General features: G+C 43.0%; 1 long non-coding RNA gene across 2 annotated transcripts in view; it reads right to left on the reverse strand.

Moving 5' to 3' along the window:
• Nucleotides 1–13,939, reverse strand: part of LOC120754920 (uncharacterized) — a 33,474-nt gene that overhangs the window by 19,050 nt on the left and 485 nt on the right. The gene's annotated exons all lie outside the window — the stretch shown is intronic.

Here is a 13,939-nt window from a genome sequence, read left to right on the forward strand (position 1 = left end):
TATTTCCCTATGGCAATTGTGTAACTGGTTGCTTCAGTTTTTTATCCCAGTCCTCAGACATCTTTCAATGTCTGTCTTTCTGGGCCCCAGAGTCGTAATTCTTACTATACACCTTTTACAGCCTGTTATAAATAAAATCGACTAAATTCAAAGTATCAAAATTTAGAATTTTATTGTGAGACAAAATATCAGTCTCGGAAAGCCACAATTTAAAAGGACAGCACCGAGCCCGGGATCGATGCCGGGTGAACACGGATAACAGGCTCTGTCAGCCTGGTATCCCCCCCAAGTTCACAATTTCTGGTCTCCGGCCACCCCTTTTTATACACAAGATCGCGGAGTGAAGTCCGAAATTCTGACGTTATCCTCTCCGAGGCGTCTTCATTAATTATTCAAGTCCTGGTATCGGAGGTCTGAATAGACCGGTAGGGTGAAACAATGCCGTTGATGGCCGAGCCCGGGTGTGTCGTGTATATGTTAATTTCGGCGGAGACGAGTAGAGATATCCATCTGAAGTGATTATCTTGGTCTCCGGACTTGTATCTTCTTTTTCCGTTGTCTTTTGTATCTTTTCAGGGATTCCCGGCAGCGATAGTTTCTAGGCCCCCTCTCTGGTAATTCAAACAAGCTCTTTCTGTGTCCCTCCCACACCTTTTCAGGCTAGGGATATTTTGTATTTTGTTGAATCCCCCGTCTTCCCAAATTAACCCACAAAATGCTAAAACAAAACCTAACTTCTAACATGCTACTTTATACAGGACTTATAATCATACATTCAGTATTACAATTTATATTCTATTAACATGAAGTAACTTCAGAGCAGATGTTACATTCCTTTTTGACGACCTGTAGCCAAAGCATGTTTGTGTTTCTCTCCTGGTAATTCTTAATCATGTTATGTCTCGTGCTTCCCCCTCCCTTGTCCTTTCAAGCGAGAGGAATTCCTGCACTCTCTTCTGAGTTGCTTAACTCTGAGTTAACTCAGAGTTTGTTGGATTAAAATAAAACCTTACATTTATTTAGATGATATTAAATTTTATCTATCAACACGAATTAACTTTAGGACATATATCACAATCCCCCCTCTTCCAAATTCACCAATTTAATTCGTGTTCTGGTTATAGTCTTTTTTCTCTGTCAAGATAAAAAAGCCTCTTAACCATTATTTTGTTAACATTTCCCTTGTTGTTTTGCTCCAATATGTTTTCCCATTCAGGGCACACATTTTTTAGTTTCTTCTTATCATAACATAAGGGGTTAACTTGTAAATATCTTACAAAAGTACTTTCTCTTTTTCCTCCAATCCAGACAGTCTTGTTACATTCTTTGCAGGTGGGGATCAGAGGAAGACTGCTTACTTCCCTTCTCCTCCTAGATATTGCCATCGGGTGATTGGATCTGTTCAATTTTAACCCCTTCATTCTATTTGTGATTCTCCCCCCTTTTTAGTGTAAACCAGTCTACTCGTACCCTGGATTCTGAAACTCTGTTCCTGGTAAGGTTTGAAGGAACCGTGGAGGGATTAGTTCCCTTCTCTATTCCCTCTTGGGGTTTGTGGAGGCCATTCGTGGGGCACATGGCTCGATTCAGGATCACCAGGGTTACCCATAGACCTATCCCTCTGCTCTACCCTTCGCCCGTTGGGTTGCCACCAGCGGCGGGGTAATCCATCTTCTTGGCAGCAGGGATATTCTTCCGGGTCTCTGACGGTGCTCCTCTGAGCATATCGCCTCTTGTACTGTTCCCACCTAGTTATTTTTATTTGATCTGCTCTACAGGGTACTTTCAACGTTCTCCTGCACTCAATTACGAGTGGATCCGCTCTTTTATTTAATCCTCCCCTTATCCCTTTAGTGAAATAGTGGAACCACTCAGGAGAATCTAATTCGAACAATCTCGATTCTGTGGCAACGTATAGGAATAGATTGGTAAGCCTGACTTCCTCCTCGTAACAAGGTACACACAAATTCTAAGGTTTAGCTCCCCGGACACAATGAGTTACCCAAACTTGCTCACAATACCCGCACTTAAAATGAACAAAAGGATAGCAGGGACATCCTGCCTGAGTGCAACTTATCCGATAAGCGCTGGTCATTGGGTGTCTCGATGAATTCTCAGCTTTAAATCTCCAGGCGCAGAGGTGATTTTCTACTGCAGAGAGCTGCTGTGTTGTTCCACCTTTTTCACTCGGGAGGAATGGGTCCAGCCTTTCTCTGCTGTTCTCACTGCAGTATCTGTTGTGAGGAGGACGAGGAAAGGTCCCTCCCAATGCGATGACAGCGGTGCTTCTTTCCACGCTCTGATTAGCACCCGATCATCCGGCTGGATTTTGTGGATAGCAAATCCCAGGGGGGTGCTTTGTGCTACTAGTCCACGCTTCCGGAGTTCCTGTAAATTTTTGTTAATCACAACAATATAAGACTGGATCTGACAATCCTCCACCCGGGGATGTCCAACTGGCATTCTATGCTCATAGGGCATTCCGTACAGCATCTCGAATGGAGATAATCCCGAACCTGAATGAGGTTGTGTCCTGATATTTAGGAGGGCTAGAGGAAGGCATTTGATCCAAGTCATCCTAGTTTCCAGCATAAGTTTTGACAACTGTGCCTTCAGAGTTTGATTCGTTCTCTCTACTTGACCTGAGCTCTGAGGATGCCAAGGTGTATGATATTCCCATCTGATTCCCAGAGCTTCTGCCAGGCTTTTTATGACCTTAGATGTAAAATGAGTTCCCTGATCTGAATCTATGGAATCAGGGATTCCATATCTGGGAATTACTTCCTCTAATAATCTCCGTGCTACTGTTTGAGCTGTAGCCCTAGGGCTAGGGAATGCCTCCACCCAATGTGTTAATTGGTCTACTATCACTAGCAGATATCTATATCTACTTATTTTTGGTAACTCTGTGAAATCCACTTGTATTCTCCCAAAGGGGCGATATGCTAAAGGACGTCCCCCTAATGCATTGTGTTTGACCTTTGATTTATTAATTTTCTGGCATACTAAGCAACTCTGAACTTCCTGCTTGGCTAACTCAAAGATACCTTTGCGTCCAAAGAATTTTAGAAATTGTTCTGCTAAAGCTTGAGTTCCCCAATGAGTTTGTGCATGTAATCTTTTTAATATGATCTTGGCATAAGCCTTTGGAATCAATTCCCGACCGTCAGTCAATTTCCATTTTCTATTTATTAAATTTCCCCCCATTTTCTTGAAATCTTCAATCTCTTTTTCTGTGGGATGAGGAGAAACTTCTCCAAGATTTTCTGTCCTGCTTTCCGGGGTGTCCAAGGTTAGGAGAGCTGCTTTCCTGGCTTCCTGATCAGCCAGATTATTCCCATGTATTCTGAACTGTAGTCCAGCCTGGTGACTCTTTACATATACCACTGCAATAGCTTTTGGTTCCCTTACTGCCTTGAGAATTTGCCTTATTAGATCCTCATGTATTAACTCTTTTCTCCTAGTGTTCACCAGTCCTCTTTCCTCTTAGATTTTTCCAAAGGTATGCACTACCCCAAAAGCATACTTTGAGTCAGTAAAAATAGTCCCTATTTTTCTTTTAAGTCCTTTGAGAGCTTGCAACACAGCATACAATTCACATGCCTGAGCTGACTATGAAGTGCCCAAGGGGCCTGATTTTATCACTTCCCCAGTTTTCCCATCTATAATTGCATATCCTGATTTTCTTTTCCCTTCTATAACCCTGGCTGACCCATCTACAAACCATTTTTCCCCTTCTTCGAGCTCCTCGTCCTCCAGATCTTCCCTAATCTTTGTTTGTAATTCTACTAGATCTATACAATTGTGTATAGGCTCAGATGAAGCTTCCCCAAACAGGAACCCAGCAGGATTACTTGCCTGTGTTGTCCTTAATTCTAATCCTGGAGCATGAAGGAGAATGGCCTCATACTTCAACAGTCTGGCATCCGTGAGCCATTTCTCAGCTTTTTGTTGTAAAATTGTTCTTACGTTATGTGGAGTATAAACTGTGATGGGAGCCCCAAAAGTAATCTTTTTGGCTTCTTCTACCAATAAGGCAACTGCTACTATTGCCTGTAAACATGTAGGCCACCCCCTGCTTACAGGGTCTAATAGTTTGGAAAGGTAACCTACAGGCTTCCTATTCCCAGCCCATTCTTGTGTCAACACTCCATGTGCTGTGTGGTTTCCTACATTTACAAATAATTGGAACTTCTTATTTATATCAGGGAGGTTTAATACTGGGGCAGTCACCAAAGCACCCTTTAATTGCTCTAATTCTTTATCATCCTGTTCTGTCCATTTTATCTTTTCTGCAGTTAATTTTTCATACAAAAATTTAGCTTTTTCACTATATCCTTCTATCTACTGTCTACAATAACTTAGCAGCCCCAATAGCTGACGTACTTGTCTTTTGGTTTTAGGGGGGGGCAGTTCTATGATTCCAGCTACCCTTGCAGGGTCCAATTTCTTTTTCCCTTTTACTAACCAATGCCCTAAGTATTTCACCCCAGATTCTGTGAACTGTAACTTTTGTTTTGCTACCTTTAATCCCTTTTCCCCTAAAAAGTTTAACAAATCAATAGTGCATTCTCTTACACCTTCCTCTGTTTCACCAGCCACCAATAGATCATCTACATATTGTAAGATCTTGGTCCCTTTCCTAGGGGAGAACTGACTTAGCAACTTTTCTAATGCTTGTCCAAATAAATTTGGGGAGTCCATGAATCCTTGGGGAAGTGAGGCCCACCTTAATTGTTGTTTCCGGTTAGTGTCTGGATCCTCCTATTGGAATGCAAAAAAATCCCTGCTGCCTTCAGCTAAAGGGCAGGTCCAAAATGCATCCTTTAGGTCTATAACACTGTACCAAGTATCCTTCGGGGAGATCCTATTCAGAAGGGTGTAGGGGTTAGCCACTACAGGGAACCGAGTTCTTGTTTTTTCATTTATGGCTCTTAAATCTTGCACTAACCTATAATTCCCATCTCCCTTTTTAACAGCCAGTATTGGGGTATTGTGTCTGGACATACACGGCTCCAATATGCCCTTTTTGATCAAATCCTTTATTATAGGTTTCAGCCCCCGCCTCCCTTCTAAAGGGATTGGGTACTGCCTGATCCTTATGGGATCTTCAGGCTTCTCAATCTCAATTGATATAGGTCCCATAGCCAATTTTCTGGCTTCCTTCCCTGTATGCCATACCTTGGGATTAATTTTGTCCTCATCTTCACAGGTTAGTTTGTATATGCTAACTGTAATCTGTGAATTCCTTATGATGAGGTTGATCTCCAGTGCAACCATCAAATCCCTACCCAGCAGGTTGTAATCAGCCTCTTCTATTAACAACATATCTCTCAAACAAATTTTATTCTCCGATTCTATTTCCACGTTCTTAACTATAGGTACCTTGAATGGCTCCCCTTTAGCTCCTATAACTACCATAGAATCTTTACTTACTCAGCATCCCGGGGGCAACTGTTTGAATGTACTTTTCTCAGCCCCTGAATCTACTAAAAAATCCATTTTTGTTCCCTGGGGTCCTATTTTTAATGTTATCAAAGGCTCTCCTGATGTTATGGACCCTAAAAGATAGAGCCCCCGACTTCCCTAGTCCTCCCGAAACATCTTCTCATCTCTTATCTTCTTTGGACAATCCTTTTTCATATATCCCTTCTTTTTACAATAGAAACATTCCATTCCTTCCACCCATTTTCCTGAAGTCCCCTTTTGCGGGCGCGTGGCTCCCCTCGGAGGTGCTTTTCTTAAGGGTTTCTCCGAAGCTTGTGGGCGTCCCTGTTTCTGGGCTTCCTTTACTGCAGCTACTAACACCCTAGCCTGTATTTTCTGTTTTTCCTCATCCCTTCTCATATAGACCTTCTGGGCTTCCCGCAGTAATTCCTGCAATCCCTTCTCCTGCCACCCCTCAATCTTTTCCAGCTTTTTCCTGATGTCCTCCCATGATTTTGCTACAAACTGGGTTTTCAATAGTACCTCCCCCACGGGAGAATCAGGGTCTGTCCCAGAGTATATCTGGAGGCTTTTTCTCAACCTTTCCAACCATTCAGTGGGAGTCTTATCTTTCCCTTGACATTCCCCAAAGACCTTGCTCAGATTTTGTCCCCGGGGCACGGCCTCTCTAATTCCCTGTATGATGATGTTCCTCATATCAATCATACTTCTCCTACCCTCCTCAGTTTGAGCATTCCATCGGGGATCTTGGCTTGGCCATTTCTGATCTCCAGGAGTGCTCTGAGGGTTCCTCCGTTCCCATTCCCGTATCCCTGCTTGTCTGATCATTTCCCTTTCCTCCGTATTGAACAAGGATCTGAGAATAGCTGTGAGATCTTCATACGAATAGATGCTAGTTCCCAAGAACTCGTCTAGCCTTTCGGAGACCCCTAAAGGGTCATCTATAAGCTTTCCCATCTCCTTCTTAAAGGCTCTCACATCACTGGTATTAATCGGGATGTTTACGTACCCGATAATTCCTGGAACAGTGGGAATTTCCCTTAAGGGGAAAAGATTTGCTCTTTCACCCTCCCCTTCACCCTCCGTCTCATTCATCTTCTTTAGCTGTCTCCTAGTCCTCCTAGCGGGAGGTGAGTGTTTTGCTTCTGCCCAACCCTGCTGTGTGTTTGCAGGAGAATTAAAGAAAGCCGCCAGATCTAGATCAGGCAACAGGTCATCCCTTGTTGGTGCAGGGGTGTTTGTACTTTGTGTCCCCCCCTCCCAGTGGCTGAGTGGCTTGTACAGGTTCTAGCGGGGGAGGGAGCCCGACCGGTGGGACCGGGGCCACTGTCTGTGACTCTATCGGAGGGGCAGAGGGGAGAGACGGGGATATAGGGACCCTTCGTCCCAGAGGGGGTCCCAATCTCCCCGGGTTCTGTGGATTGTTTTGCTCAGGGAGGGGAGGGGGTGAGGGTACTATGTAAGGTGGAGGTAAGTTGTCTAAAGGCTCCCACTTATCCCTGGAAACATCGGCAGGGTCCTTTATCTTTATGGGTAGTAATTTTGCATCAATTCTACCCCAGACCCCAGCATATTCCCGTTCTTCCGCAGTTCCCTTTTTTCCGACATAACGTACCAGTGCCTTACATATCTATTCTTCAAATGTTCCAAACACGGGCTAAATTACGTGATCCCGTATTTCTACCCCACCCCATACTTCTATGCAATAATGCACCATCCGTTTCTTGGATTTTTTTTCCCTTATGGGGCATTCTTCCCAATGTTCTAACATCCATCCCAGCGGGCTCTCAGCTGGGATTTCAGGGATTCCTTTACCGGTTCCCCGCTTTGTTTTCCTAAGATTTCTTTTGCTAGCTTTGCTTTTTGTCTGTCCCATGGTGTGGGTTTACCAGATACTTGCCCTTTGTGGGTGATCGCTCCCCCCCCGGGTTTTCTCTGGTGTATGCGAGCTCTCTTCTACTTACTTCCTCCCCGGACCGTCCCTGGTCCAAGGCTGAAAGGTTTACCAGTCCCCGGAACTCTTGTAAGGACGTAACCTTCCCTCCCAGCTTTCCTGTGACCGACCCCCCTTTCCGAAAACTCCCCGAGTTTTCAGGGCTTAACGTGTGAGGTGCGTTTTACCCCCGAAACTTTCGCTTCCCCCGCAACCGACCACGCCCCTCGCGGGACTATGGAACTGCGATTTTGGGGTCCCACTCGCTTCGTGATAAAATCACGTCTCACTCACACGCTCGGTCACTCCCCACTCAACCACGCAATACTTACGATCCTTTTCCTGCGTGGATTCTTCGTGCACGTAGATTTTTATGAGTAGATTTCTTCGCCGCGGCTCCGGAGGTTCTGCTTCCAAAGAAAAACCTCCCCGAGTTCTCCGAGAGCTCTGACCTCGCTTATCTCCCTTTTAAATGTGGCTTTTGCTGTTTTTGTTCGTCGTGTGGTTGATCGGTTCCACCCGGATACCCCAGCTCTGCCAGGCCACTGAATTCAGCAGGGCGCCTCCTGGTCAGAGACGGGGGTCCCTCGGGGGTCCCGGTATCACTCCAATCACGTCGGGGTCACCAGAATTGTTATAAATAAAATCGACCAAATTCAAAGTATCAAAATTTAGAATTTTATTGTGAGACAAAATATCAGTCTCGGAAAGCCACAATTTAAAAGGACAGCACCGAGCCCGGGATCGATGCCGGGTGAACACGGATAACAGGCTCTGTCAGCCTGGTATCCCCCCCAAGTTCACAATTTCTGGTCTCCGGCCACCCCTTTTTATACACAAGATCGCGGAGTGAAGTCCGAAATTCTGACGTTATCCTCTCCGAGGCGTCTTCATTAATTATTCAAGTCCTGGTATCGGAGGTCTGAATAGACCGGTAGGGTGAAACAATGCCGTTGATGGCCGAGCCCGGGTGTGTCGTGTATATGTTAATTTCGGCGGAGACGAGTAGAGATATCCATCTGAAGTGATTATCTTGGTCTCCGGACTTGTATCTTCTTTTTCCGTTGTCTTTTGTATCCTTTCAGGGATTCCCGGCAGCGATAGTTTCTAGGCCCCCTCTCTGGTAATTCAAACAAGCTCTTTCTGTGTCCCTCCCACACCTTTTCAGGCTAGGGATATTTTGTATTTTGTTGAATCCCCCGTCTTCCCAAATTAACCCACAAAATGCTAAAACAAAACCTAACTTCTAACATGCTACTTTATACAGGACTTATAATCATACATTCAGTATTACAATTTATATTCTATTAACATGAAGTAACTTCAGAGCAGATGTTACATTCCTTTTTGACGACCTGTAGCCAAAGCATGTTTGTGTCTCTCTCCTGGTAATTCTTAATCATGTTATGTCTCGTGCTTCCCCCTCCCTTGTCCTTTCAAGCGAGAGGAATTCCTGCACTCTCTTCTGAGTTGCTTAACTCTGAGTTAACTCAGAGTTTGTTGGATTAAAATAAAACCTTACATTTATTTAGATGATATTAAATTTTATCTATCAACACGAATTAACTTTAGGACATATATCACAGCCTCATAAACCTTGCTGAGTCCTAGCCTTGTGAAAAAAAAAAACCAGCAAAACTCCTTACCCCAAAAGATTGCTGCTGTAACGGGCTTTAAGCCCCAGCCAAGGTGTGACATTGTCACTATGAAAGGGTTGGGGACCTGCAGTTTGCATTTTTCATATTCCAAGAAAGACCCCTTTCTTTTCTAGCTCTGCAAAAAGGTTGTTTGCAAGCAGCACCTCTTCGGGGCCATACCTGCCTCAAATATCCCAGAAAACACAGAGAACAGATTTTTGTAAGAGGAGGTATCCTTGCTGCTGCAGACCAAGATAAATCCCCCTCATCAGTGATACACAATGCTAACTATGTATTTTATCCCTCAATCCCAGCGTGTTGTGGGGATAGGGAAGGAAGAGACAGAAAAGTCAAGTATTTTTGCTAGTAACACAGAAAATAATGCAACTGGTAAGCTGATGAAAAGAAATGTTTTCAGGATACTGCCTGGTTTCTTGATGTGGAGTACCACAGCACCCCAGTACAGAGCCGAGAAGCACATCACTGCCAGCCTGCTTACAAGGCACTCTGGCTGACTCTAGCTTAGCAAGGAGGAGCAACACAAGAACAGCCATCCTGGACCTGACCAGCATCCCACCTCTGACAGCTGCTGACAGTTCTCCACCATGTCCACAAAATACTTTGCTGTTCCTGTTCCCCCAAAATGTTAATGCTTAACATCAGTAGCTGTGCAGTATATTTTTGCTGTAGTATATTTGTCCCGTATATATTTCCTAAGAGTATCTCAAACTGGAAGAGACCCATAAGGGACATAGCTCCTCACAGGACTAGCTAAAACTAAACTGCATGACTAAGAGCATCCACGATACTCATAAAATTTCTCCAGCTGCCTCCTAATCTTGAATCACAAAGCCACACATGGCAAAAATTCACAAACTCCACAGTTTAATTATACACTGGATAAAAATAAATCCATCTGTTCTTAAATCTGCTTTAGTTTGATAACTCTTATAGAAACCTCTCCATATTCTTGACCACATTTTTATATATTTCTATTTCTACCGCTACAAAAAAGAGACCAAAGCCACATAAACAAATGTAACCATAAGGATTTGTTTAGCACAGCAAAAGCTCAGCTTACTCCAAAAACCTAAGAATGAAAACAAACCTAAGAACAATTTGTGCAGGTTAAGTACACATGCTGAAAAGGGACACTGGCTAGATGAGCCAGGGCAGGCATTGCAGCCAAGTATATAAATCACTGAAAGAAAAGAAAGAAATATTCTAAGGATATTCATAACCAGCAACTAAAGCTTTTTTTCTTAATCTGAGCTGCACCTACTTTGGAGGACCTTAAAGAAAATGAAAAAATGTACTAATACATGCAGCACCCAAGAACTGATGACTTCCAGTGTCACCTTAACAAATGAGAAAGTCTTTCTATGTAACACCCTGCAACACTAAAACTTAAAAAAAAAAAAAAAATTCAACTAAACATTGTATTTTCAGTTCTTTTGATGTCTGAACTGTTCTGTCCCATTTAAATTATTGATCCAGATGTATTAGAATTTCAGCAACACCAGTAGGCAGGAATATGAGTGGGAAAAATGCAAAATAACAAAAATATCACATCTCCTTTTTTGTTTGCATAAGAATCTACAGAAATTAATACACTGGAGCTCTGGCCCTTGTCACACTGGATCACATCAGAGCAAGCCCCTAGAAAGTCACCAATGAGAGAAACAGGTTTTAAGGGAGAAAGAACATTCAAAATTTTCTCCAATATTCTAACAGAACACGTTTACATGGATCAGGATCTGATCAATCGTTTAAATAAGAACAGGAAAATACCATTCAGTAAACAGAGGGGTTCTTCTCCGAACACAGTATTTAAAGAGTTATCCACCATTCTTTTATCCACAGTTACTTCTGTGCCTGCTCACCCTGCACAACTTTTCCTGAGAAAAGTGCTCACTGTTTACATTACTGTGTATGGTCTCTAGCTTACAATGCACAATGATTTATTTAAACTCTGGCAGCCTCTGCCACGTCTTGTGGCTGGGGACTGCTGCCCAAAGATAACTTTAGGCAGAAGGCCAGTTTTTAAGGCATGTCTGTAAAGCTGAAACACAAAACATCAAAACAGTAATATATACATCTAAAAGATGAAGCCAATCCAGAGCCATCATAAGAAATTGCAACAGTTTACAAAGACTCCATGTACTACTTGTAGGCACAGCTTTAAACTAGTGCTGGCTCACAGCATGAGACCATCATAAAATGGTTTTGAGCACAGTAATTCTCAAGTACAAGTCCCAAACTATCACAAACTTGAGCAGCACGAGCTACTCCATGGTGTTCCTGGAGTGGCCTACAGGCAGCTATAGGCAAAACCTTCCCACAAGCTGAATTTGTAGAAGATTTGTCTCTTGCAGAGACAGACAAGCTGGCTGTTTGCCCACTTGGCCACCACTCCCTGGCCAGAGCAGAACAGGCCATTCAGTTTTCAGCATAGAGATTGAGGTATGCTTGGATTACAAACCAGTAAAAAGCAGTCTAATCCTACTTCATTCTCCCACACTATTGGTACAGTTACTGCTCAGGAAACTGCATCTGGAGGATGACTGAATCAAATGTTTTCTGTATTTCAATGCAACATTAAAAATAAGTAAGACAACCTTAAATGGGGGCAATCCAACAAAGCACTGAACGGATTAATGTGATTGCCGTATGTCTTTTAACCCTCAACACTGTATCAAAACTGCTCTTGTGGATGCCACAGCGTATCTATGCCCACAATCATGTCACAGACAAGACATAGGTACAAGGTTTGTTTAAAGAAACCAAACAACATTGAAAGCTGATTTTAGTAAGTTTACAGGGCAAATACAAGTATCCACAATAAAAAAAGCAAATTAATGCAGAGCATAATCCGCTGTTGATATTGTTGTTTTCTCTTTTCAGGAATGGCACTGGTAATGATGCCAGCACATCTCCACTGGAGATCAGGTTAACCGTCAAAGAATTGCTTATCCTTCTCACATGTGCAACCACTGCCAGCATGAACCAAATTTGATTCACACATCAAAAAGTTCCCCACAGGCTGGAGACCCTTACTTTTTTTCTTTATTTTAATCAATATGGTAACTATAGTACATTCCACACTATATATATATATATCTCTGCACTGTGGGTACAACCTACTGTTAACAGTAATTATAAAGGAAGGTCATGAGGACACCTTGCCCACTGAAATGCAAAAGGTAAATTCGGATAATGCCTCTTATTGAACAGTATTTCAGTATGGTGTAGTGTGGAGAATATGGATGGCACTGTTGCAGAGGCCTTCCTGATACATATTACTAACATTTATCAAAACCATAATAATTAGGTAACCAAAAATGTCCCTCAGATTACAACTGGAACACAGGATTAGCCTGTTTATAGGCAGAGAAGCAAAAGGTGACCACATTGTCACTCTGAGGAGCACCATGAAATGACTTCAGACATGTGGTGGTGCATTCGCTCCCACACCGCCTCAGACCTGCTCTATGATTTCAGGAGTTACCTCCCTCAGCAGCAGTGCAAATAAAACAGAACCACTGTCACTGCACTTTTCTCCCTAAAAATTTCTGGTGGTTACAAACTTGGTTTATGACTAAGATGGAAACATATTTTTGACTAAAGGCAAGCATCTCCTGACCCAATAAAGAGCAGTACCAAGAGAGGCCCTTTGAAGTCTCCCACACCCCAGCAGGCTGTGCTGGGACACCAGCTGGAGTTCACGAACCCTCAAGTCTGCCATACTGGAAAGACCATCCCCCTACAGCCCTCTAGCAGTAGAAGAGAAGAGCCAATTGTTGCCTGTTGAGAAATGTAAATGGCTTTGATGTATTCCACTGAACTCAAGGGGAACTTTTCATAGTAACTTTGTACACACCTCTGTGCCTGTGGTCTGAATTATGGCCTACGCAGTAACTAACAGAGTGAACCTTGCCTTTAAACTCTGCTAGGGCACGAGGTTAAACTCATATCAAATACTAAATTATTAAAGAAGGCGTGCTTACCAAAACAAAGGTAGGAATTATTGAAACTAGCTAAGTGCTTGCTTGACATAAGTAGCTAGAATTGTTATAGCAAGCTGAGCTATATGGCTATATTGTGTAAGTCAAAGATGGAACACAGAAACCTGCAACTAACAGCCTAAACATTATTAATAGTTAGAAAAGACAAAACTAATTTAAGTATTACTAAAAAATTAATACCTGGAGCAACCACATTATAACACGGACTACAGAACTGACTGAAACTACCACAGAAACAGACCTAAGAGTATGTGAAGATAACCACGTGGCAAACACTTGGTAACAAAGCAGCAAAGCAATGAAGGTCAAGAAGGGCCCAGACTCCAACATGGCTATTGATCCACACTGCTGTGTGTGTGCAGAGTTTAGACTGTAATAATTGCCCAGGAATTTCTTTGTCTGGGGGCCCCTCTTTTGAGTCACCTAGCTCGAGCTATCAGGTATCAACATTTATCTGTACCAATAGATCTGATGGAGATGAGAGCCTAGTGTCAAAAATGTCTTTAACATCTAGACTGCAGTAAGTTTATCAGAAATACTTATAATCACTCTTAACAACTTTTTTTTTTGTTAGTATTCGAGATATTTCTACCAGAGCAGGGCAACAAACCATCCAATACAGTTTGGTACCTCACATGTTGCATTTTAGCAGGCAGTAAAGTGATTCACTGTGACACACGGTCCAAGCGGTCTTCTACCAATACAGACACATATTGTACTCATTGCTGACCGATAAGGAGTGCATCTGTAAAGGCAGAAGCCTTATTCTTCCTCTGTGCTTTTTAAATTATCTTTTGTTTGGTAACTGAAGGAAACCCCAGCCCACCCTGCAGCTGGGCAGGCACAGGCGCGATAGCGAGAATACACACAGCTGTTTAAGCCTGGCCAATGCCCTC

The sequence above is a fragment of the Hirundo rustica genome, chromosome 7, assembly GCF_015227805.2.
Source record: "Hirundo rustica isolate bHirRus1 chromosome 7, bHirRus1.pri.v3, whole genome shotgun sequence".
Classification (NCBI taxonomy): Eukaryota; Metazoa; Chordata; class Aves; order Passeriformes; family Hirundinidae; genus Hirundo; species Hirundo rustica.